The sequence below is a fragment of the Furipterus horrens genome, unplaced genomic scaffold (genome assembly GCF_987537825.1).
Source record: "Furipterus horrens unplaced genomic scaffold, mFurHor1.1.pri manual_scaffold_4, whole genome shotgun sequence".
Taxonomy (NCBI): domain Eukaryota; kingdom Metazoa; phylum Chordata; class Mammalia; order Chiroptera; family Furipteridae; genus Furipterus; species Furipterus horrens.
In genome coordinates this window covers 43,233,432-43,257,513 of record NW_028327174.1, presented here as the reverse complement: position 1 = coordinate 43,257,513, position 24,082 = coordinate 43,233,432, and the positions used below count along the sequence as shown (strand labels likewise).

Here is a 24,082-nt window from a genome sequence, read left to right as displayed (position 1 = left end):
TATTCAGTATTAATTTGTCTTTAATTGCTCTGTGTATTTGCACAGTGATTTATTTGTATGGGCATTTTCAGAGTGAATATCGAGAGGTCATTTAACAAGTACTCATCAGTTTATCATATGTTTTCATATTTTTATAATTGAAAAATATTATGAAAAGATAAAATGGAACAAATACTGTTGAGTGTTTTTCATGGACCAGAAATTTTCTAGGAGCTCAGTAATTAGAAATATGCTTTAATATTCTCTTACACACAATTTTGCCACATAATTCTATTGCTTAAAACACTCACACACATACACACACGCACACACACACTCGCACATACACCCATGCCCCTTGTAAACAGCTTACCTTAATGTTCTAACTTCAGCTTCAGAAATGATCCAAAGTAGATATCTACAAACCAATAATAATAAAATAATAGTCAGTTAGCTTAAAAATAAAGGTGCTTCTACTTTTATCAATGATTTTTAATATTTTCTACAATAAATTAGTTATAGTTTAATCAACTAGAAGTTTATATTTGTAGTTTTAAACATTAAAGAAAATTTTGGCACACTTGTAAAATACATTTATGCAATCCATAAAACTTTTAAGACAATGTAATTTGACATTTCTATGGCTTGCAAAGACAACTGATAGTTTATATCTTAAATATCATCTTATTCAGCATTATTGAATTGTACTGAAACTTTTAAGTAAGTCAATAATAATAACACTGCTGAGCTAGCCCCATTTTATGATACTGAACATAATACTGGAATTTATTTTAGAGGAGCCTGGATATACACTATATATATTATACATGAACTTTATGTACAAGGTCTGTCTGAAAAAAGTCCAGCCATTGTAAATATGAGAATGGTTTGTGAGACATCCATGTACCCTGGCAGTCAAGGGGAGTGGACTGGATTGTGCATGTGTGAACAATAGCAACTTCACTGTATTAGTCAGTGCGGGTAGTAGAGGCCGGTGAGTGAGCATGTGTACTGTGTGACTGTCATGTTGAAAATGACTGAGTGAGTAGAGCAAGGAATCTACATCAAATTTTGCATTAATCTTGAACATTCCTCCAAGAAACTATTGGATAATTCAGAAGGCCACAGTTTGGGGCATCTGGTGATTGGCAGCTTCATCACAACATAAATTTTCATGCATCACATCTTGTGCAGAGTTTTTTGGTGAAACACTAAATCACCCAGATTACTCAGCCCCGCTACAGCCTAGATTTGGTGCCCTGTGATTTCTGGCTTTACCCAAAACTAAAATCCCTTTTGAAAGGGAAGAAATTTCATATTGTCGGTGAGATTCAGTAAAATATGACAGGGCAGCTGATGGCAATTGGAAAACTGTATGAAATCCTAAGGTTCCTACTTTGAAGGGGACTGAGGTATCATTGTCCTATGTACAATGTTTCTTGTATCTTGTATCTACTTCAATAATGTCTTTTTTCATTTTACATGGTTGGATATCTCTGGACACATATGGGATATATCTGTACACATATTAATAGATGAACAACATGGTAATAGATATATACACACACATAGATCTAAATTTAAGAAAAACAAACATGTAGATCTGAAATGTTTGGTAGAGGAAATCAAGTACTTGTGGGCAATCAGATGGATCAAATTCAACCAAGCTCAAGTATTTAGATGAACTGATGTTTTGGTGATATTAACAAAAACAGCAATAAAAATTCTGTGTTGAGTTTTATAGTTTATAGAACACTTTTTCACATCCTTGCTCAGGTCTTCAGTAACCCTCATGACCATAAATGTGTTCCCTTCTAAATAATAGCAGGTTAAAATTGGTCTGATTTGACACAGAGGTAGTTACATAAGAAGCTTATCCCATCAAATGCACATTCTGAGAATAGAATTTACATTGAACATAAATGTCTTATTCCTTCACAAACAAAGCACAATTGTAAGACCTACTTTTCTTATGGGTGAATCTCATTCCTCCCCCAGAATGATGGCATTTATTAATCAAATAATTACACAAATTGGTATATAATGATACTATATTAAATGTCATGAAGAAGATTCTTATAGTTCTTTGAATGCAGCAGGGATCCTGGTTTAGTCTAAAGAGATCAGTAGATACTTTGATCAGGGATAAAATTTTAGCTGAGGGTCATCAAGCAAAGGCAGTGCAGGAAAGGGAGAGGGTGCCCATTTTAGAAGGACTAACAGGTGCAATGTGCTGAGGCATGAAACAGCGTGGCACTGGTGAGGAGCAGGAAGAAGGCCATCGGGGCTAAAACAGAACTGGAGGGATGAGTCAGGGTGCGTAAAGCTAGACAGGGTAGGCAGGGCCATTGCAGGCCATGAAGTAGTCTGTTTTTCTCTTATATACTACAGGAACCTATGAAAGTGTTTATGCAAAGGAGTGAGTTTATAAGATCTCCTTGAAGATGGTAGCTCTGTGAAGGGGAGGAGAAAGTAGAGAAAGAGCGAATGTAGGAACCAAGTTCAGGAAAGAGAGATATTGACTTTGACTAGAGTATTTGTTAAAGAGACTGGGAAAATGGCTTTTTTTAATAGGTTTAGGGGAATAGAATAGAATCTGTGTCTCTCACTTGAGTGTAAGTTCTATCAAAATCTATATTTGTTTTACACTGTTACATCCCTGTCACAATGCTTTGCACATAGTAGATACGTACTCCAAAAAGTTTTTAATTAATGAGTGAAAGGTAGGAAAGGAAGTGGAAATTGGAAAGCATAAGGGACTTCATGAAAGGGTACTGTGATAAAAATCATTAGAAAGGATCTGGTTTGCAAGTAAAATCATGAGTTTAGATTTAGACAAACTATACTTGGATTGTTGTTACAAATTTAAGTGGAGAGTGAGGTAGAAAATTTTAAATGTCTAAAGCTTAGAAAATAGATCTTGACTGGAGATATAAATTTGGAAGTCATAGGAATATCAGTAACAATGAAGCAAAGGGAGTGGTTGCAGTATCTATGGGGAGGAAATAAATTAAAATGCCAACTTAACATTAGCAGGCTCTTACTATGTATTAAGAACTCTTCTAGGGTTTTACATGTACCAATCCAATTACAATAATCCCAAAGAATATTCTGTTTTTATTCAACTTTAAAGCTGGGAAAAACTAAGGCACAGATAAATTATACAACTTGTCCAAATTCACAAATCTAGGAAAAGGCAGAAATAGGGTGTAAAAGGCAGAATTCTAAGATGGCCTCCAGCATTCCCAGCCCTTGGTGTACATACTTGGTACAATTCGTCGGGTTGAATCTATAAATGTGATGGGATATAATTTCCAGGATTCAGTCACTAATCAGTTGATTTTGAGTTAATTAAAATTAACAGGGAGAACAGTTGATCCAAATAAACTGGCTTTTCCTGATACCAGAGATGGAAATTGTGAGGGGCTCGTGTAAAGAGCCACATTGCAAAGGATCACAGGTAGCTTCTACGAGCTCAGAGCAGCCCCTCACCAAAGCCATCAACAACATGGGGACCTCAATTCTACCACCACAAAAAATGGAATTCTACCAATACAAGTGAGCTAGGAAGAATACCTCAAGCCTCAAATGAGCCCTTAGACTAAGCCAACACTTTAATATCAGCCGTTAATACCCAGAGCAGAGGACCCAGGTGAACTCCACGCAGACTTCTGACCTATAGACCTATAAGATACGTAAGTAGTATTATTTTAAGCCACAAAGTTTATGGTAATTTGTTAAACAGCAATTGAAAACTAAAGCACATAATTAAACCTGAGTAGTCAGTTTACATAGCCTGGACTGTTAAAGACTTAGCTATACTGCATATGATAGAAGAGTTTGGAAAGTGAGAAGAGACCCCTGAAGAGTGTAGACATTTAAAGAAGGAGCCAGATGCCCTGGCTGGTGTGGCTTAGTGGGTTGAGAACCATCCTGCAAACCAAAGGGTTGCTGGTTCAATTCCCAGTCAGGGCACATGCCTGGGTTGCAGGCCAGATCCTGGGTTGGGTGTTTGTGAGAGGCAAGCACACATTGATATTTCTCTCCCTCTCTTTCTCCCTCCTTTTCCCTCTCTCTAAAAATAAATAAATAAAATCTTTTAAAAATAAAGAAGGAGAAGGAGAAAATGAACCAGTAAACAAGATTGAAGAGAAATAAAGAAACACAGGAAAACCCAAGAGATCGTGGCATGACGGAAGTCAAGGTGAAGGATCCATGGAAGAAGGGGCCATGATTAAACAAGACTGTGGAATGCTGAAGAGAGCAAATCAGATGAAGAATGAAATACATTCACTGGATTCAATAAGATAAAGGAAGCTGGTATTGGTGTTCCTCTGGTGCGTTAAAAGAAGATGTAGTTTGCATTTTAGAACGTCCTCTTTTTTTTTTTTTTTAATGAAAGGGGAAAACTATGTGATGGGTTAGGGGCAAGAAATGTTTTCCAGGCATGTTTCTATTATTCAATATTTTTATACAAAAGAATTATAGAGTTTTTCCTAAAGAATTAGACAAACCTTGTCAATTACAGAAGACTTGAAAAGTAAATCAATTGAAATGTTGTTTTGTCACAACATTGAACTTCAAGGATGAACAGTCTCTGATGTGACAAGGCAAAATAATATCAAGTCATATTCTAAAGAATATTTAATCTTACAAGATGACTAATGTAAAATAATAGAAGGGAACAGAAGAGAAAGCATTTGATTTCTAAATCTTGGTTACATTGATCATCTTCATTGCTACCAAGGGAAAAGCATTATTTTCTCCAAAAAAATAAATAAATAAAAACAGATACAGAAACCAAATTATAAACAGGCATTAAATAAATCAATAAGAATTTATTTTGACTAGAATAGAGTACAACTGAGAAAACACAGTGTACAAAGATAATTACCTTTAGGGTCTTTTGTGCTGCTATACTCACCTAATAAGGTTGCTTTTAATTTCTTTTGTTCCAGTATTTCACTATGGTGACTAATTTATGGAAGGCAGAAATAACAATAACCAGCTCTCCTCCCTTTAAGTTGTTAATATATGGAGGAGAGGTATTTGTCTCCAATGAAGCCATTAGGAAAAGTAGAGCAAAGTTTCCTCAGAGATCTCTGACACATTATACTCAAGACATGATTGGCCAATTTTCAATAGCTGAATCTGAAGAGAGGTTTAAATTTTCTATTTTGAATGATTAAGACAAGCAACCAATGCAATAGAGACCCAGATGTGAGAGTGGGTCTTCTGATGGCTTATATGAAACCTCTCCACGTCTGACCTCAGCCCTTTGCCTCATCTAAGGCCTCTTGTCTCACACACGGGTGTGAACTCATGTGCTCCTAGCACTTTATCTGCTCAAAGATGGCTTAGGAGGCCTGGTACAATCATTGCTTATAGTGCAAGATCACTATTCCTTTTCCTGCTCACTTACATTTCAAGGATCTTGAATTTGTTTTACATCCAATTCATTTTCATGTGTTTGGTTCCCACTTTCAGCTGTTAAGGATGAGACAACTCTTGCTAAAAGAACTATCATTATTAATGAGCATGTGATTGTTTCCTAGCATAAGACAAAGCCTGATTATTAATTAGTAATACCATGTTCATGGAGAAAAGACATTTCTTCCTTCCTTGCACCAAATATTTTTTAAAAGAAAAGTCTTCCCTTTGGTGTGACCAGATAGTCCAAGAAACACATCACATTTTGCTACTCAGTGAGCCCTGAACCTCTACCCCCAAACAGGAGGCTTTAATTGAGTACCTTGACTTCTCCTCAAAGTCCTTCTCTTTTGATTCATAGAATTTTGATTTGAAACTTACAATGAAACTGGGTTATTTATTTTCTCAAAAAAGATACTCTATCAAAATACAAGACAAAAAAAGTAAGCATTTTCAAATTTTATTTTTTATGTTGGGTATCCTAAAACTGCAGCATAGCTTTCCATAGTATTGATAACTAGGTAGTTTCTTGCCTGATATTTCAAATCTTTCATCTCAAATACTCCAAGTCATTATGGCCTTAAACTTCAAAGCCTAATCATTCAGATTATCTGTTATTTCTTTCCCAGTTGGGTTGGACAGGCAACAAGTCCAGCTGTCATCTCTCTAGTATGTCTGTCTTACATAAACTATGAGATAAGTGGCTTCTTGCTCAAACTTGGTAACTTCCTATAATGTTCCCCAACTATGTGTTTTGTGTTAGGCTGTACTCATTTACAAAAATATTTCACATTGCATTCCAATGAATTCAAATTCTAGTCTATTTGAATATGCTATTTGTTTTGGTGAGTGGCGAACCTGTTACAATGAGAGTGCACAGGGTATCTCTTCCATATCCCTGTACTGTATATCCATGTATAAGATATAGTCCCCAAAAAGGTAACTTTTAAGCTTTGTAGTACCATGGCCTGGAAAAGGATAAAGAATGCTGTATAGAACACACTTTGGCCTAAAGCCCTTTCGGGGGAAAGACACGTAGAGCCTATACTATCTTAAGACTTCATACTAAATTTTAACCTTAAACTTTTTAGAATTGCTCCAGAACTACACCTACTCTCAGGAGAATTAACTTTCTAGCCTCAAATGAGCCTTCATAACAATGGCAGCAGCAGGTACCTGAAATAGATAGCTCTACTAGTTAACTCCTTCATAACCCAACAAAAACGTATGCTGGGGTACTGTGTTCCTAGATTTCATATCAGTAGAGAAGATATTTCCTATAATCAATTTCTTCTTATAAAAAGAGATTCAACTCCTGCACCCATCTTCATTTAACTTTGAGGATTTGCTATATTGGATCCTAAAGTTTTTCTTTACTGAGTCACAGTTAATAATAGGAAAGCTTAACTTTTATGACTTGATTCTAATTGAAAGCAAACTTCTTGGAGCATATACTTATAATTAAGGTCAAATCCCTGGTGATTGATATTTTGGACCATGGAAAGTTGGATGAAAACAAGTAAATACCTTTTAAAGCTTGCTGTGTATTTTCTTGCTCCATAACTAATTATTATCTCCTTAGATACAGCTAAACATCCAAATTATAACCAGACAACGAATTTTTGCATTATAACTTTCCTTGGTGGAATTCTTTTAAGTGGCAAGTAAAAGATGGTGATGAAGTTTAAATCTTACTTATTTTAAAGAATGAGAAGTAACACAGAAGAAATTGTTAAATAATTCAAAATAAACAGATGGGGAATTGAGCATTAAATAAACTTTTGAAGGGTACATTGAATTAATTTGACATATTTTACTTAATAAATTTAATCTTTATAATAAAAAGTTACTACTAATTGAAAAACCATTATTTACCAAGCTTTTAACAGACTTTAATATAAAAACAAATCCTGCAAAATATGGATTATTTTCCATGTGAAACATATGGTTTCAACTACTTGTTTTAATTCACAAAATAGGTACTCATAGAATTCCTTGAGTTTTAATAAAAAATATATATTGATATCTGTGTCCAACAGGGAACAACTTAGTCACTGGGTCATCAAATACATGGCTCTTTTGACTATTAAATGGGCTTTTCTCCCACTATAACTTTTTAATGTCAAAAAAAAAAGTCAGCTGTTGAAAAGATTATTTATTATAGGAAACATTTATTGTACTATGTTGTGCCAATAAAAATCTGGTGAAAAAGAACAGGTTTCCTGCCTTAGAGTTTTTTGTTTATATTGTTCTGTTTTTAACAAAGCCTAAAGAACTGTGCATGTTTAAGACAGCGTACTGCAACTAGGTTTCACTGCTCATTTATAATAAATATTTTGGAAGGAAAAATACAACTCACCTTACTCTAATTAATACTGTTTTTTTTTTCTACATGTAGAATTGAGCAAAAAGGAAATTCCAGTGAATTAATATTTTAAAAGGGATTAAAAAGGCAAGGGTCAACATACTTTTTATATAAAGGGCCAGATAATATTTTGTGCTTGGTGGACCATAAAGTCTCTTTGACAATTACTCTGCTATTGTAGTGGAGTGGCAAAGCACACTATAATGTGTAAATAAAGTGTAAAACATTATCTACAAATAAAATATTATTTACAGACCCAGTACACAGGCTGGATATGACCTGTAGTTAGCTGATCCTGAAATAAGAGAATATTTTAATATGATCACAATGTAGAAACGATGAAGCCACGACACTTTCTTTTAGTCTGTTAAAAATCTGCTCATCATTTTGTCCAAACAGCAGAGGCTATGTTCATGTATATAGGTTAGATTCTGGACTACATATTTAGTCACTATAAAAACAGGACTTTTCCTCTGGTTCTTTTGGAATATTTTTAAATAAAATATTATCGAAGACAATATTTTTAAAACTTACAATGAGCTATTAAAATCAACAGTATTTTCATCTTATCTTTATATTAGTATAATAAATTCCACAATCTGGCATCTTACAATGATTTGCATTACTGAGTCAGTAGACCATTACATACAAGATCAATGGAATAGATTTGGACATTTACTACAGAAATTTTCCCACAGAAGGCAGTCATTTATTGTTTTTGTTTTACAAAATCAGTATTGTAAATATTTTTAAATTAAAGGATTATGTTTTAGAAGGAATATTTTTCTAATTTATAACAATATGTTATACATATAGTGTCAGTCCTGGCCTGACTCTAAAAACCTCGCTCTTTTACATTATGCTAGACTCTGTGCCAGCAGGACCCCTGGAGTGTTACAAAGGTTAAGGAGCTGAGGGAATTCTCTCTTTCTGCACTACATATAACATTAGCCCCTTCCTGCCTTTAAGTCCTGGAAAGAGTTCCTCACTATGGAAGCAAATGTAGATCTTTATGTGGATGAAATAAATTGCAAGACAGAATTGACAGGACTTGGTAACTGAATGGATAGAGAATAAAAAAAAAAGAGAGAGAGAAATGGAAATTAAAGATACCCTGAACTTTCTAGCATGGTTGACCAGATGTATAGTACGTTATCAATTAAGACTGGGAAAGAGGGAAGATAACTTTTGTTAAAGTTTAGTAAGAGATGACAAATAAATCAATAAGAACATTGAAATATGTGCTTAAATTTAAGGGCACAGTCAAGGCTAGAATTAGCAATGTTTGTGTCATATTTATAGAGGTATGAGACTGATATCAAGAGAATGAGAGGACATAAGTGATAAGAAACCAAGACTAGGGATGGTGTAACCTACAAGATGAGCCAAAAATAAATTTAAAAAGAAATAATATTGTAAAAGTGTGATCAGAGAAGGGATATGACAGTTAAAAATATTTACTGAAGGCAAAAACAAACAAAAATGTGATAATGAAAGAGGTTCTCAAGGATGTGTTCTATTTCAGAGAGGTTCAGGAGGATAAGAACTGTGCAGAAATGACTCCAGCTGCCAGTTCAAAAGTAACCAGTCAGCTCTGAAAACCCAATCCACTGGTAAAGGAAGGGGCAGAATAAAGTAGGGGATAAAGATGTACAAACAGTGTGCACACCGTTTTCTTTTTTGTTGTTGCTGTTGTTGTTGTTTTTCATCTAAAATTTAGGAGAAGATAGAAGAGGAGAAAGGAAGAATAAAGAAAGATTTACTGAGTTTTCTTGCATGTTTGTTTTTAAAAACGGAAGTCATTGGACATTTTGATGTTGGTAAAGTATCCGGGAGGTAAGGAGCAATTTAAGATATAAAAATGGGGCCTGAATAATTGACACCACTGTGTTTCCCAGAAGACCCACTGTATTTCCCAAGAATCCCAAGTCACAAATTAGTAGTGTCTATGGGTAAAAGCTTCTCTTAGGGTTTTTGTATGTGTGTGCCTGTATGTGTTTCAAGCAGCCTTCTTAAGATATTACATTCAAAACATAAAATTAACTCATTTTAAGTGTACAATTAAATAAATTTTACTATATTTAGAGATGTTTTATTTCTATATGTTCAATAACTGAAATGACCGTAAGAACTCTTAGACTTATCTGCCTTAGAACATTTAGGAACTCTGAAACCAGTCATGATAAGAGAAATATAAAACAAAAGAAAATAGAGAAATATCAGTGCGATGGGCTGCAATCGCATTACAGCTCATGATGTAGAATGAGGCAAATGCCTTAAATAATTGCTTTTGTAGCTTTTACAATAGATAATTAATAAGCAACACTGAACGAATCAAGTAAACTTTTGTTTTATAACATTAAAAATTTGTCTAGATCTCTAACTGACTCCTACAGTAACAAGGCAGTAACATACTACTTACAGTACGCTTTTGCCTCATATTGGCCTCTAAGGTTCGTTTTTGTTGATTCACTTGTTTGTATTTGGCTACACTTCTCAGGGCAATTTTTTATCATTTCAAGTGTTTAATCTAATGCTTGGGTTGTAAAAGCTTGTTGATGCCTGGCTAATACAAAATACTATGTACCTCTTTCTGTAGTTTTTCATGAAATTCATAGATTTCAGTACTTGTACACTTTTGTTTCTGAGTGATGATTCCTAGACTTAGAGCATCACTCTTTACTTGAAATTGGAAGAAAGGGTTTTTCAAGTAAACACTACAAAAATAAAAATAAGCCCTGACCTATTCATAATATACATATGCCTACATATGTTACTCATCAACAGGATATCAGACTTAAAGAGATATAAGCAAAGATCTATATTTAATTTTTACTCAGAAATTTAATGAAGGAAAGAATTATAGAAATAAGGTTAAGCTTTTAAGCTTCTAGGTAGATATATCTTATGCTGAAAATTTCTCCAAATTAAGATCCTCAGAAGGGAACCTAAAGTAACATTCATTGTATTTTTTAAATTCATTTAATTGAACTTTTCTTTTGGATATAAGTTAGCTCTTATTCAATATAATATGTAAATTTATTTTAAAAAATCTCTCCTCCTTACAGTAAATAAAGAAAAATAACCACTTTTCACTAAACATTAGAAATACTTTTTAAGACTTGCTTTAATTTCTCAAAATTTTAATTAAACTTTGATTTTAAAAAACTAAAGAAGTAAAGAAAATTGAAAAGTAGGTGAATATAAATATAATTTCAATGTTATTTTGATTATAATGAAAGATTAAATAATAACTAAATTATATAATGAGATGAGAGTTAAATGTGTGATTTCTATAGGAGTTTGTGAAATTTGAGTGGGATGGGGTGAAGTACTTTTTCAAAGCACAGACTTTATCACTCTGAATTTGTTTGTTTCTTAACATTTTCACAACATCTAACAATTGCAATTTTTTTTCTCCATGGTAGGAGAGACTATTACCAGTTCAAATGAATTTTCTATGATCATTATTCAACCATATGTAGTCTTGTGAGAGTGCATGTTTTCCTCTCATGGATGTTAGAACTACAGATAGATCCACTTCTTCCCTCAGTCATCCAAACATGAATTCCAGTCTCTACGATTCTCCTGACACTATAATCATTACTGCCTTCTTAGAGTGCCATCCCAACCACACAAAATCCATATTACTTGGGACTCTTCTAAGCAAATCTCAAATGTGAGGTTTCTTCCACCAACGATTCTTACTTTTAAATCCTAATCATGAGAGAAATCATCCCATGTCCTATTTGTTTTTTTCCACTTCTCTTCACTGATCAACTAAATCCATCTCCATCAGTCCAGTAATTATCTTTCCCTATTATCCTCTTGGCTTACAGTTCCATATTTTTGTTCATTAGAGTCTCAGTTCCTTCTGCAAACCAGTATCAGTTACTGATTTCAAATTACAGCTACATAAAAATGAAAAGTCATGACTAAAAAAAAAAAAAAAAAAACAGAAAAAAATCTGGAAATCTGAAATAATAATGTTGAATATGAGTCAATACTGTAACGAGAGATAAAATTGCATCAGCAACTACAAAATTAAGAATTTGTGTTAAAATAATAAAAATCACCAACAAAAATTGTTGAACTCATTCTATGTGCCAGACACTTCAGAGTATAGCAAATAAATGAGAACAAGTCAAATACATCCTTGTTCCCAGAGAGCCTAAATTTTAGATAAAAGACATGCTAAGATGCTGATAAAAATAAGTGTTAAGTAGACTTATTTTAATCAGATCACATCTGAAGTCCCATGTTATATACTAACCATATGCTTCTAACAATTATGTATAAAATACAAATCATGTAAACTAATGTTTGTTGATACATAGGTCTGAATTTTGCTCTATCTTTTGTGCACAATTTACTTCTTAAGAACAGGGATCACTTTTCTTTCAATTTTTTTAAAAATATGCTTTATTGATTATGCTGTTACAGTTGTCCCATTTTCTTTTCCCTTCATTCCCCCTCCACCCAGTGACATTCCCCCCTCCAGTTGTCCATCCCCCCTTGGACCATGCCCATTGGTTGTGCATATATTTCCTCTCAACATCTCCCTGTCTACTCCACTCCCTCCTACTATGTTTCCTAATTCCTGCACTCTCTCCCTCCCTTTCCCCCCTTTCCCCTCCTAGCTGACCTCCCGCCATAATGTTCCCCATGCCTATAATTGTTTTCACATTCTCATTGCCTACTTAGTTTACCTTTGTTTCAGTTCCCTAGCTTCTGTTGTTGGTTGTTGTGATACAGCTTTCATTTTAATGTTCATAGTTTTGATCCTTTCTCCTAAATAAGTCCCTTTAACATCTCATATAACAGTGGCTTTGATCTGATGAACTCTTTCAGTTTTACTTTGTCCTGGAAGCACATTCTCTGCCCTTGTATTTGAATGACAGCTTTGCTGGCTAGAGTATTCATGGTTGTAGGTTTTTGCTTTGCATTACTTTGAATATTTCTTGGCAGTCCCTTCTTGCCTGCAGAGTTTCTTTTGAGAAATCAGCTGGCAGTCTTGTTGGGATGCCTTTGTATGTAATTCTCTTCTTCTCTCTTGCTGCTTTTAAGATTCAATCTTTAGCCTTAATTTTTGACATTTTGATTCTAATGTGTCTTGGTGTGGTTCTCCCTGGGTCCAGTTGTTTTGGAACTCTCTGTGCTTCCTGGACCTGTAAGTCTATTTCCTTCTCCAAGTTAGGGAAGTTCTGCTTCATTACTTTTTCACATAATTTTTCAACTTCTGGTTCTTCTTCTTCTTCACCTTCTGGCAACCCTTTGATTCGGATGTTGGCCCACTTATAGCTGTCCAATAAGTTTCTGAGCCTCTCCTCATTTTCCTCACTTCTTGTTTCCTCTTTCTGCACTGGTTGACTGTTTGTTCCTTCCCTATGTTCCAATTTGTTGATTTGATCCCTGGTTTTCTTTCCCTCACCACTAGTTTCGTAAGTGTTTTTGTTCATTTCAGCAGGAGTAGCCTTCATTCTTTCTCTGTCTTTTTTTAAGATCTGCTGTTAGGTCTGTAAGCGCTTTTTATAAGCAAAGCTCTGAACTGTGCCTCAGAAAGATTTTCTATCTGCTGCTTCATTAGATTAGAAATTTGCTGTTTGGTCAGCTGCATCACCGGTATCTCTATCATGATCTGTTCCATCCTTAACAGTTTTGTGTTTACCTTTGCTTCTTGGGCAGGGCTGTCACACCTCTTCCACTACAGAGGGGAGATCCCTGTCCACTCATCACAGCTGGGCAACCTGTCTCACCACGCTGTGGTGTTTTCTGTGGGGGAGGGGGTCCAAGATGGATTCCTGCCATTCAATCTCTGCTGAGAGACTAGGAGCCTCCTCCTCCGTCCCCACCCCCACTGGGCCTCACAGTCCAAGGCAATGGAGGTCTGCCTTCCCCAGCTTTGGAATCGCAAGCTGACAGGTCTGGTCTGCAGTCAGGGTGTTCCTTAGGCACTTCTCATCTCCCCTTAAATACGGGTGTCTGTGCTTACCGCTGTGCCGCCGTCACTGCTGCTGCCACGGACAGCACAGCTTGACTCTCCACTCAGCTTCGCCCCTCCTACCTGTCCGGATGAGCACCATTTCTTTATAACTTCATACGTTGGACTTCCATTTACTTTCTGGAACTTCTGGTTACTGCTGGTTTTGCGGAAGTTGTATTCCTTCTTAGTTGTGGAGGGAGACTGAGTGTGTCAGTCTCAGCCTCCATCTTGGCCAGAAGTCCCAGGGATCACTTTTAACACTTGCCACAATGTACTTAGAATAGCAAAACCAACAAAGCAGAGGGCAGAAAAAACTTTCTTTTTTTCTTTTTAGGTAAAGAATGCTGAGCACCATCACAAAGCTAATGTCTTTTTTTTTATTTTCAACTTGTTTTTGGTTTTTATTTTTAAAATCTCTGTAGCTTCCTACTGTTCACAACAGCACAAATTTAACATTAAAAAGTCAGCATTATACTATATGGTGTATAATAAAATCATTCTCTAAGTTTATATATCCTTATATTTTAAAAGATAAATATAGCTTTTGAGCATTTGAAAAAATGGGAGAAAATATCTAAACCCTCACTGTTGCAGAAGATGAATGTAAAAATAAAAATTAAATGCACTTTTTTTAGAAAGTGTCAAACTAGTCAGTGCAGAAAGGGGGCTATAGGCTTACAGAGGGTGTTTTATAGCAGTTTATTTCATATAACATGTTGCAAATTTAGTTTTCTTAAATCCAGGTATTACTTTTCATAAAGTTAAAATTTATTCAAGGTGTTAGATGATAGAAACATTAATCTCAGAGTCAAGAGATATGGTGGTTACATTGTATTTACCTTTAGAAAGATAATGTACCAACCAAGAGAACGTGTTTAAACACATTTACCTATAGAAGTTCAATTACTGAAAGCTCGTGCAAACACATGCAGATGGATGGACAGATAGAGAGATATAAAGCTAAAGATACAGAATTTGTTTTGTTGTTAAATACATCTATCATCTCCCTTGAATTTTCTATATATACAGATATAGCATATTCTTTAGGAAAATGAATCATTTAAACATTTTGACACTTCTAAGTTTTTTATAAACTACATAATTAATTGGGGTAAACTGTGCATTCAACAGTCCATAACAGGAGTACTTTAAGAACATCATATCTTAGATGGTAAAAAGACAAAATATTCTGGCCTGTTTTAAATAACAGGAAGATAAGAAAAGTGAGAAAACAATGGAATAAAGGACTATGGTAAAACTGAGGTTTGTTTGCTTTTTAAAAAATGAAAGAGAATAATGACTCACAATAATGCTTCCTCTATTTCCTATCCGCTGCTCTGAATAACAGAGTAAACAAAAAGAACTACACAGTTAATGTTTTGGACCCTGCCCCTATGTACATTTAATCAGTCCACATAACAGCGGTCACTTTGGGAGGAAGCCTGGGGGATATGATGTACCAATATAAACTTTCAGCGCTGTTTTATCACTCAACATGCAGCTTCTGTAAAGAGGAGCTTGAACTCGCCTTCTGTTTCAGTCTTACATCACTCTCCTTGTCTCCTTTCCCATCACCCCTGCTGACTGCAGGATATCACCTCCTGCCCACTATTAGAACTACAGAAGGCTTACCCCTCCACCTTGGACCTGGAAGATCTCTCATCAAGGCTTATTGCCTAATTACAAGTAATTCAAAAGAGACACATGAAGGGGGACCGAAAAAAACCTGGAATGTATTTATAAAAAGTTGGGTATTTACTCTTACATGTTAAAACTTCAGTCACCTTCAGATATTCTCCTTTTGGTGCAATGCACTTATCCAGACATTTTTCCACAGCTCAAAACAGTTTCTGAACTCATCAATTTTGATGCCATAGTGCTTCTGAGGTTTCTTTTTTTATTATTTGCTTGTTTCACCTCTTCCACATCAGTAAAATGTTTCCCTTTGAATATTTTTCTCATCCAGGAAAAAGGAAAGTCACTTGGGGTGAGGTTGAGTGAGTAGGGAGGATGGAGCACGGGAGTCATGCTGTTTTTGGTCAAGAACTGCTGAACACTCACTGAGCGTGGTGTGGGCAGGTGTGCTCATAAATCACCCATCATGAAATGGGCAAACTCACTGAAAGAGTCTTAAAAAAATTAACTGAAGCTGAACACAGCTTCTCACAACGTCAACCAATACACTGATACAGATGAGTTTCTATAACACTCACCTAGTGGTGTGAGCCAGAGGATAATTCTGTGTGTGTGTGTCTGTCTGTGTGTGTCCCCTCGTATAATTTAGTTGAGACTGTTTGACCTTTATGTAGCTTTATTATGCTTTCAGCAACACCACACTCTCCTTATTTTGTTCTCATTCATGGTTTCCTTTGTGAGCCCCCCTGCCCAGCCTTTAGTAGACATTCCTCAGAGACCCATCTTTGGTTTTATTTCCTTCCTACGTATATTTTCTGTGAGTTATTTATTCATTTCCATGGTTTTAATAATCACATCTAAGATGATAAATCCAAAATCTCAATGTTGCTAGTTCAACTCTCTTTTTGATATCTAGACATAAACCCACTCACCTACTGATACTCTTTACTAGAATAGTCCATAGAAATACCATATTTAGGTACTCGAGTCTTCGGCGCTGTCATGGCGGGCTTGCTAAAGAAGACTACTGGCCTTTTGGGGTTGGCTGTATGTGAGAGTCCGCACGAGAGGCTAAGAATATTGTACACAAAAATTCTTGATGTTCTTGAGGAAATCCCTAAAAATGCAGCATATAGAAAGTACACAGAGCAGGTTACAAATGAGAAGTTGGATATGGTTAAAGCGGAACCAGATGTTAAAAAATTAGAAGACCAACTTCAGGGTGGCCAAATAGAAGAGGTGATTCGTCAGGCTGAAAATGAACTAAGTCTGGCGAGAAAAATGGTACGATGGAAACCATGGGAGCCTTTAGTGGATGAGCCTCCTGCCAACCAGTGGAAATGGCCAATATAATTGTCATCAAATGAGTTGTGTGTTGAAGGGAAACTGATGTAATTAAATGTTCTGTTATATAAAAAATATTTCCATATTATTGAAATCTAAAATCAAGAAAAATGATGGGAGAGCATATTTAGGAGAATTGTTAAAACTGATGATTATGGTAATAGGAACATTAGTTTTTGTGAAAGCATTCATTCAAATTATTTCAAATATGATATTTTTTAAAACAGGTTCTATAAGATTTGAAAATTAATTGGAAAAATTTCAATGCACAGGCCATATATTTGATAGGTAAAATATTTTTAGTAGTGTCTAGCACATTTGATTTTTTTTTATTATGAAGAAATCATAAACTTATTGCTTAAACAAATGTATAGGTCATTGTTTGAAGTGAAGTAGTAAGAGTAAAAACCATTAAATTACAATTAATTGTACAGTTGAGGAAATTGATTTTGTATCTGAAAGAAAGATTTCTTATTTACAGTGGTAGCTGGGAAACTTAAAATTTTGTCTCATTTAAGGAAGTTAGCTTTCTGGTCCTTAATCACACTACATCAGGATAGAGAGTTTCTGTAAAAGAAGAGATAATAAGAGTTCCTAAAGTTTATCTGGCATATGGATAGGCTTTTATTCAAAACATCTTAGTTGTATGGTTATAACTTCTAAGTAGAATCACTAAGTAGTTTTTACTAAGTTTCCAATATGAGTGTACCTGGTATCAAATGAGGTAAAGCTATTCAAGGAAAGAAGTGACTGACAAGTTGAAGGTTAAACAAAAATAAAATTACTTTTCAGGTGTAAAAAAAAAAAAAAAAAAAAGAAATACCATATTTAACAAATCTAAACTGAACTCATGGTCACCTCATTGCCCATTCCCCAGATCAATCCTCCATTTAGGATTCCTGGTTTGAGTTGGCACCACCTTTCATACTATTATTGCTCAAGTCAGCAATGAACACCATCCCAGACCCTCCCTCATGTTCACCTAATGCTTCCAATAACCAAGTTCCGTCTATTCTTCAGTTCAAGCATCTCTCAAATCTATCTGCTTCTCCTTATTGCCATTTTGACTATCATAGCCATTTCTTCGACAGTTCTCATTTTGTTTTCAATAGCCTGGCTGTTTACAATCAATCCCAAATCACATCTATTATCCTCATTGCAGCCAGAGTAAACTTTTAAAATGCTCTCCTGGCCACTTCACTCTTGTTCAAAATCCTTTAATGGCTCCCGCTCTTTCTTTCATGCATTCACTAAACTCATGGTTTATTTACAGAATGTATATTATGCGAGGCACTTTGCTAAATGCCAGGGCTACAGTGACCATAAGATATTATCCAGCAAGATATTGTTTCCTTCTGCAGCAAGATATTACTTCTATTAAACCCAGATTACAGATTTACTGTATCAGAGCTCTCATTGATTACAATGTTTCACTTGCCCTTTTTGAATCTTAATGAGCAATATTACCTGGAATTTCTCATTCTGTCAATGTTACTGATACTTATTTCTCTGCTTTATTTTTGCTTTAACTCTCAGTCCCATCCAGATTGAATCTGGGTCAATGTATTCCTAATTTACTAATAGAAGAAACAGTTTGAATGCTTCAGTATGGCTGCATTCTCCAATGGAGCTTCCAGAAGTTCCCCAAATTGCATTCTTACTGAGATTTTCCTCCCAAAAACACTGTTTGGGTTTATATCTGCTATATTCAGGCTGGGTCTCTGAATTGCTGACTTAAATCACAAAGGTTACATATGTGTACCTGTTTTCTAAATATTTTGTATCATCAATTATTTCCAAATTTCAAAACATAAAACTTAATTTTTATTCTTCTAACTCATGATTTTCTTTACAACCTATATTGTTATTGTCCATTTTTTCCTTTTTAAAACTCAATTTTTTCTTGTTTATATAATACAGCACTATTTTGTACAGAAGAATAACATTATAAGAAATATAACACTAGACATTGACTTTAGTTTAGTTGAAAATTAAGTAGCTAAGCATATTATCTTAAAGACAGTGTTAAAAAATTTTTTTGCATGTTGGCCACTCAGAAAAAGAATACAGGGAGATAGGCTGGGGAAGAGGGAAAAAATCTTGTTTGTAATCCATGAGAAGTAGTTTTAGACCAGATCTTAACATGATCTTTCTGTATTTCACAAGCTTTCGCCAACCTCAGTTTTTTTTTTAAGCCATAGTACAATAAAATCGGAAAACAATTAATTAAAATTGAAAAGCTGATAAGGAAGTTTCCACATCATTATTTTGTTTCTGCCTTTTTCACTGTCGTTGGTAGAATTTAGCTGCTTCACATTTCATTTTTTTTTCATGTAGCATGTGCTTTAGATTATACAGTATATCTCAATAATAGAAAAAGCATTAATCAACTCAGTATTTTACACAGTCTCTGATCATCCCTTTTATACATACATTTTAGAAATTTTTCTGAGTATGTATTTTGTTAATTATATGTTATTTCTTAAGCCTTCTGTGCTGCTTTTAGCAGCATCTAACCTCAAAATTCCACTTTTAACTTTGTTTGATATGCAAATTGGTAGAAGCTATATACAGACCCTTTAAAAATTATTTTCATGGCTTCAATTTCTAAAGTTCTGAAGACACACACATATAGTTAAAGACATATAATGTCAGTAATGAAGCACATTTTCAAAATATAAAGTTTCTGGTTTTATTCTTTACACACCCTTTTAGTACAGATTTAATTCTTCTATCACTAGTTTAATTTGCAGTTACAGATCGTGTCACCCCTGAAAGGCTCTTTAGAATAGACTCAAAGGAATTTTAATTACTTCCTCTGAAATTTTTCTGAATGAAACACTGGATCTGAGAGCTATTCTTTTTCCAGATGTCCACCTTGCTGAATCTAACACTCTAAAAAAATGGGTTACAAAGACTGCTGATTAATCCCACCAGGTCCCTCTCTCCAGGTAACAGTAGCATCCTTTGAGGTGCTAAAGCAATTTGATTGCCTTATAAAGGAGGATTTGGTAATATTTGTTGAAATACAAAGCTTGGCAGAAAACAGATATTCTTTAAAACTACTTAATTTCACCTTTATAAAATTATTCCACTTATTTTCATTTTAAGTTTTTTAAGCATTTTGAGTCCACAAATGAAAATAACAATAATAAATTCTTTATATTTCCATGCAGGTGCACTACAGCAAATGTGACTGTAGTTTATAATAGTAAAACTAGAGGACACCTACACCCTCTCACCTTCTTTTGATTATGCTTTTGGAGGAGGGCTCACATGGACTATTACAGCACACTGCTTGGAAAGACCACCAGAACTTGAATCATCACATATAAATAGCAGGTGCTTATCTATAATTAAATAAAAACAAACAGCCCTTGGCTGCACATAAGCAAAGGTTTCAAATATTTCAAATTTGAGAAAATGTAGACAATAGGCACCACTGAGCTAATTTCTTGCTGGTGCTCCACTTCCTTGTCTACGTTTCTCATTTTGCATTTCAACCGACCTAATGAAAACAGGGCTGCAAAAATGAGAGGTCAGCCTGTGTGCAACTGCAGTTCAGCAAAAAAAAAAAAATGTTAATTCTTGGCTTTGGCACTTCTTTTAAAAAGAAATTATTCAGGCCTTTCTGTGACATGGAACACTGTGATCAGCCAGGAACTGTTACAGATGAAAATAACCTTTCTTTGTTACAACCCCAGAATGTAGTACTTGTTTCATCTCATAGGAGACCCTTGTACCTAGTTAAAAAAAAAAAGTGGGGGCAGAGGATGGAGTCCATCATGACTAGCATTTTCTATAAATTTCCTAATTTAGTCAGTATTCACACGGAATTTGTAGGAGCAGTATGAAGAAGAGTTTTAACTAATACATATCATTTCAAATAGCTCAGGTATTATGGTCAAAAAACTCTGGATAGAGGAGGAAGAGCTGATTTGAGGGCCCTCTCTGTCTTTACTAGCTGTATGACGTTGACTTCTGATTTTAAGTGTCCTTCTCCATAAAACTGATTATTAATAATCATGTCACAGAGTTGTGGTAAGGATTAAATAACTACAAATCATTTGTAAATTAATGACTGTTATGTAAATGTCATGAAGAGATTTAAAAATATATATGTATATGTATATATAATAAGAATATGAAGTAAACATATAAAGTCAGTCTCCATTTGAATGGGGAAAATTTTTATTTTTAAATTATTTTTATCAGTCCATAGAAATATAAGCTGATAAATCAAAATATTAAAACAAAATAATTTCTTACATTAAGATTTTTCCTAGTTGTTAGGAACATGAATTCAAGTATTAAAGAAATACTAATAACCCTTTTACTTTAAAGATATTTTTACTTACAAAAAAGGGAAATAATTAGGAAAGTAAATGGAAAATTACCAGTTTAATAGCTTCCCAATTAGTATTTACGTAACATAAACAGAATGGACATTAACAATTTGATAATTCCATTATTAGAAATAATTAAAATATAAACATTTTATATCATAGTGTTATTTGACCCCTCATATTACCACAGCATATATTATATAGAATTAGAAATTTCCAAAGACTCTTTCTGAGTATATTAAAAATGTACAGTTCTTGAATGGTTACATGTGCTTTTCTTAAATTAAGCATATCTGTATAAAACACAGGTATGACTTGTGTGGCAAAGAATTTTGAATAAAGAATATATAATTATTAAATTTTATTTTTTATTTTAGTCAATTGCTCTTTTTATGCTAACTCTCCCTAAGAAATGTTACCCACTCTGAGTTTTCATTACTATTAACATATGATTCTCAATTCTATTTCCATCCCTGATACCTCTTCTGAAGTCCATATTCTTATTTTTAACTACCAACTGAGCACCATACTCAGATATTTCCCACAGACCCCTTAGACTCTTCTAAAACAAATTTAACATCTCCCACCTGCTGAAATCTGCCTCTCTCCCTATATTACTAACAGAAAAGAACTGCTATCCACATAGTGACTCACGTTTAAAATGTGGAAGTCACAGCCTTGCCTGACCTCAGACCCATCACATCAGCCACCAAATTCATGAATTCTACTTCTAAAAGGTTTGTCATATTGAACTTTATCCATACTCTCCAACTTCCTTTCTCATCCTCTGCCCTGTGTATCCTACTCTGTTACAGTTTTTCTATTTAGAAACCCCTAACGGGGTTTACTGGATAAGTGCTGCAGGAGAATCCACTCAAGGATTAAAGGAAATTTATTATCTCTGCCCCGCTACTAAATGCTAGTAGCACTCGACAGTCATTGGTACAACCAACTTCCCCCATCACACACTTTTCTAAATATCTCAGAGGGTGATGTTAAAAGTCTCTAGATGCCTCACTAAAAATGTCCAGCCTCTGAGCCTTTAACTCTAGTCTTCAGTGCCTTTGGAATGCTGTTTCCTCCCACATCTGCCCAGAAAACTGCCAGGCACTTCTGAAGCCCCAGTCTGCACAAACTTTTCTTCTCTAAAAGCTTCCTTTAGCTAAACTGACCAGACTCAACTTCATCTTTCATAACTTTGAGCATATATTTGCAAAGGACTTGTACATTTTTGTTTTAATTTGTTTTTGCTTGTCTGATTCTTTTCAATGTGTGGATTCACTCGTTTTATGATTAAATAATGTTTTAAACTTTCTATTGGCAAAAAATATGGATAAATATTATGTAAGGTTCCTCTAACTTTTTTTTTCAAGGTTACCAAGGATCACCAGTTTTCAAAATCAATAGACATTTTCCTGTTCTCATGTTATTTAACCTCCTGGAAGCATTTAACAAAGTTAACCACTTAACTCCATCTTCAAACACATTTTATTTCCATAACTAATAGCCAAACACTTATAGTTTTCCTCTCACTTTGTTAACTACTCCTTGCTCTCCTTTGCTGGTTCTTCCCCTTCTGTTCTATATCTTAAGTTGTAATGCTTTAGGACTCCTCTGTATATAAATACTACCTTAGAACTCCAGGTGATTAAAGACATGCTTCTAAGTACCATTTATACGACTCCCTAATCTATACCCCTATTTCAAATTTTTCCCCTTGCTTCAAACTGTTATATCCTACTGCCGAATTGACATCTGCACTTGGATGTCAGATAAGCATCTAAATTTAGCATGCCCAACTGACATGTTCTCCCATATAGTTCCTTTCTGAATCTCCTCAGAAAATAGCATCACCATTTCCATGGTCACTCAGGCCATAAAACAAGAATCTAGAGTTTTTCTTGATTCCTTTATTTACTTTATTCTCCCCATATGCAATTCATTATCATGTTTTGTCAGCAGTATCAACAGCTCACTAAATATCCTAATATATGTGATATAAATTATAACAGATATAGAATACCTATGATATATGTGTGTTACATATTATACATGACCTAAAATATATAATATGAAACACTGCACCCAATTTACTGCAAATGCACATTCCTTTCAAGTGCTTTAAAAACATTTATAAATATTGTTCTTATGCTGGACCATGAAGCAAGACTCCCAAATCAAATAGAGTGTTATTAATCTCAATGGAAATTTAACTAGAAATCATTAACAAAAAGATAACTATCAAATCAGCAAATGTTGGAAAATTAAGCAATATGCCGCTGTAAATAACCCATGCTTCAAAAGAAAAAAAATTAAACAATACCTGGACTGGATCATTTCATAAGACAGGGAATATAAGGAATGTTTCTGAGAAGCTTCTCACTCTGTGCTTATTCTTCCTTCTGGCCAAGACAGCCTTAAAGGCAGTTTGATGAAACTTTAGAAGGGTGTCTTTCTGACCATAGGCCCCTAACTTCCTTTTTCTTAGAGCATTTACTTAAAAAACCTGCGACTGTAAATTCTTTCTTAGCCCCATTGAAATATAAATTTTCTCCCAACCCGGGAACTCTAAAGAACCTAGCCATTTAGAATATTCTTAGCTGTAGGACACTTTCCCTGCTCATCTCATTTACTTAATAAAGTTCTACTAAAACTTCAGATCTCAGGGAAGTATTTGCCAAGTGAAGACTCAAACTAGGCTCCTTATACACAACTTTATTCCTTTTTCCACTATTATAACTAGTAGGTATTTACCTTTGTATGTTATATAAGGAGGCTTACTTTTTTTTTTCTTTGTTTTGTTTTGTTTTTAATTCATGCTCAGTTTTTTTGATTCTATAATTACTTATCTCAGATTTCATGAGTAATTTTCCTTCTAAGTAGACCTTTTTTTTTATGGATAAATTCTGATCATTTCTCTAAATTTTCAAGATCATTTAAAATTCTAATCCATCCTCCAAGGTGATGACCTCTGTGTGATCATGGATGAATTATTTCCCC

The 24,082-nt window shown here is 34.5% G+C and overlaps 1 pseudogene; it reads left to right on the top strand.

Annotated features, from left to right (window-relative positions):
* The first annotated feature begins 16,377 nt into the window (after window positions 1-16,377).
* Window positions 16,378-16,824, top strand: LOC150011608 (NADH dehydrogenase [ubiquinone] 1 alpha subcomplex subunit 5 pseudogene; annotated as a pseudogene).
* Window positions 16,825-24,082: the final 7,258 nt, after the last annotated feature.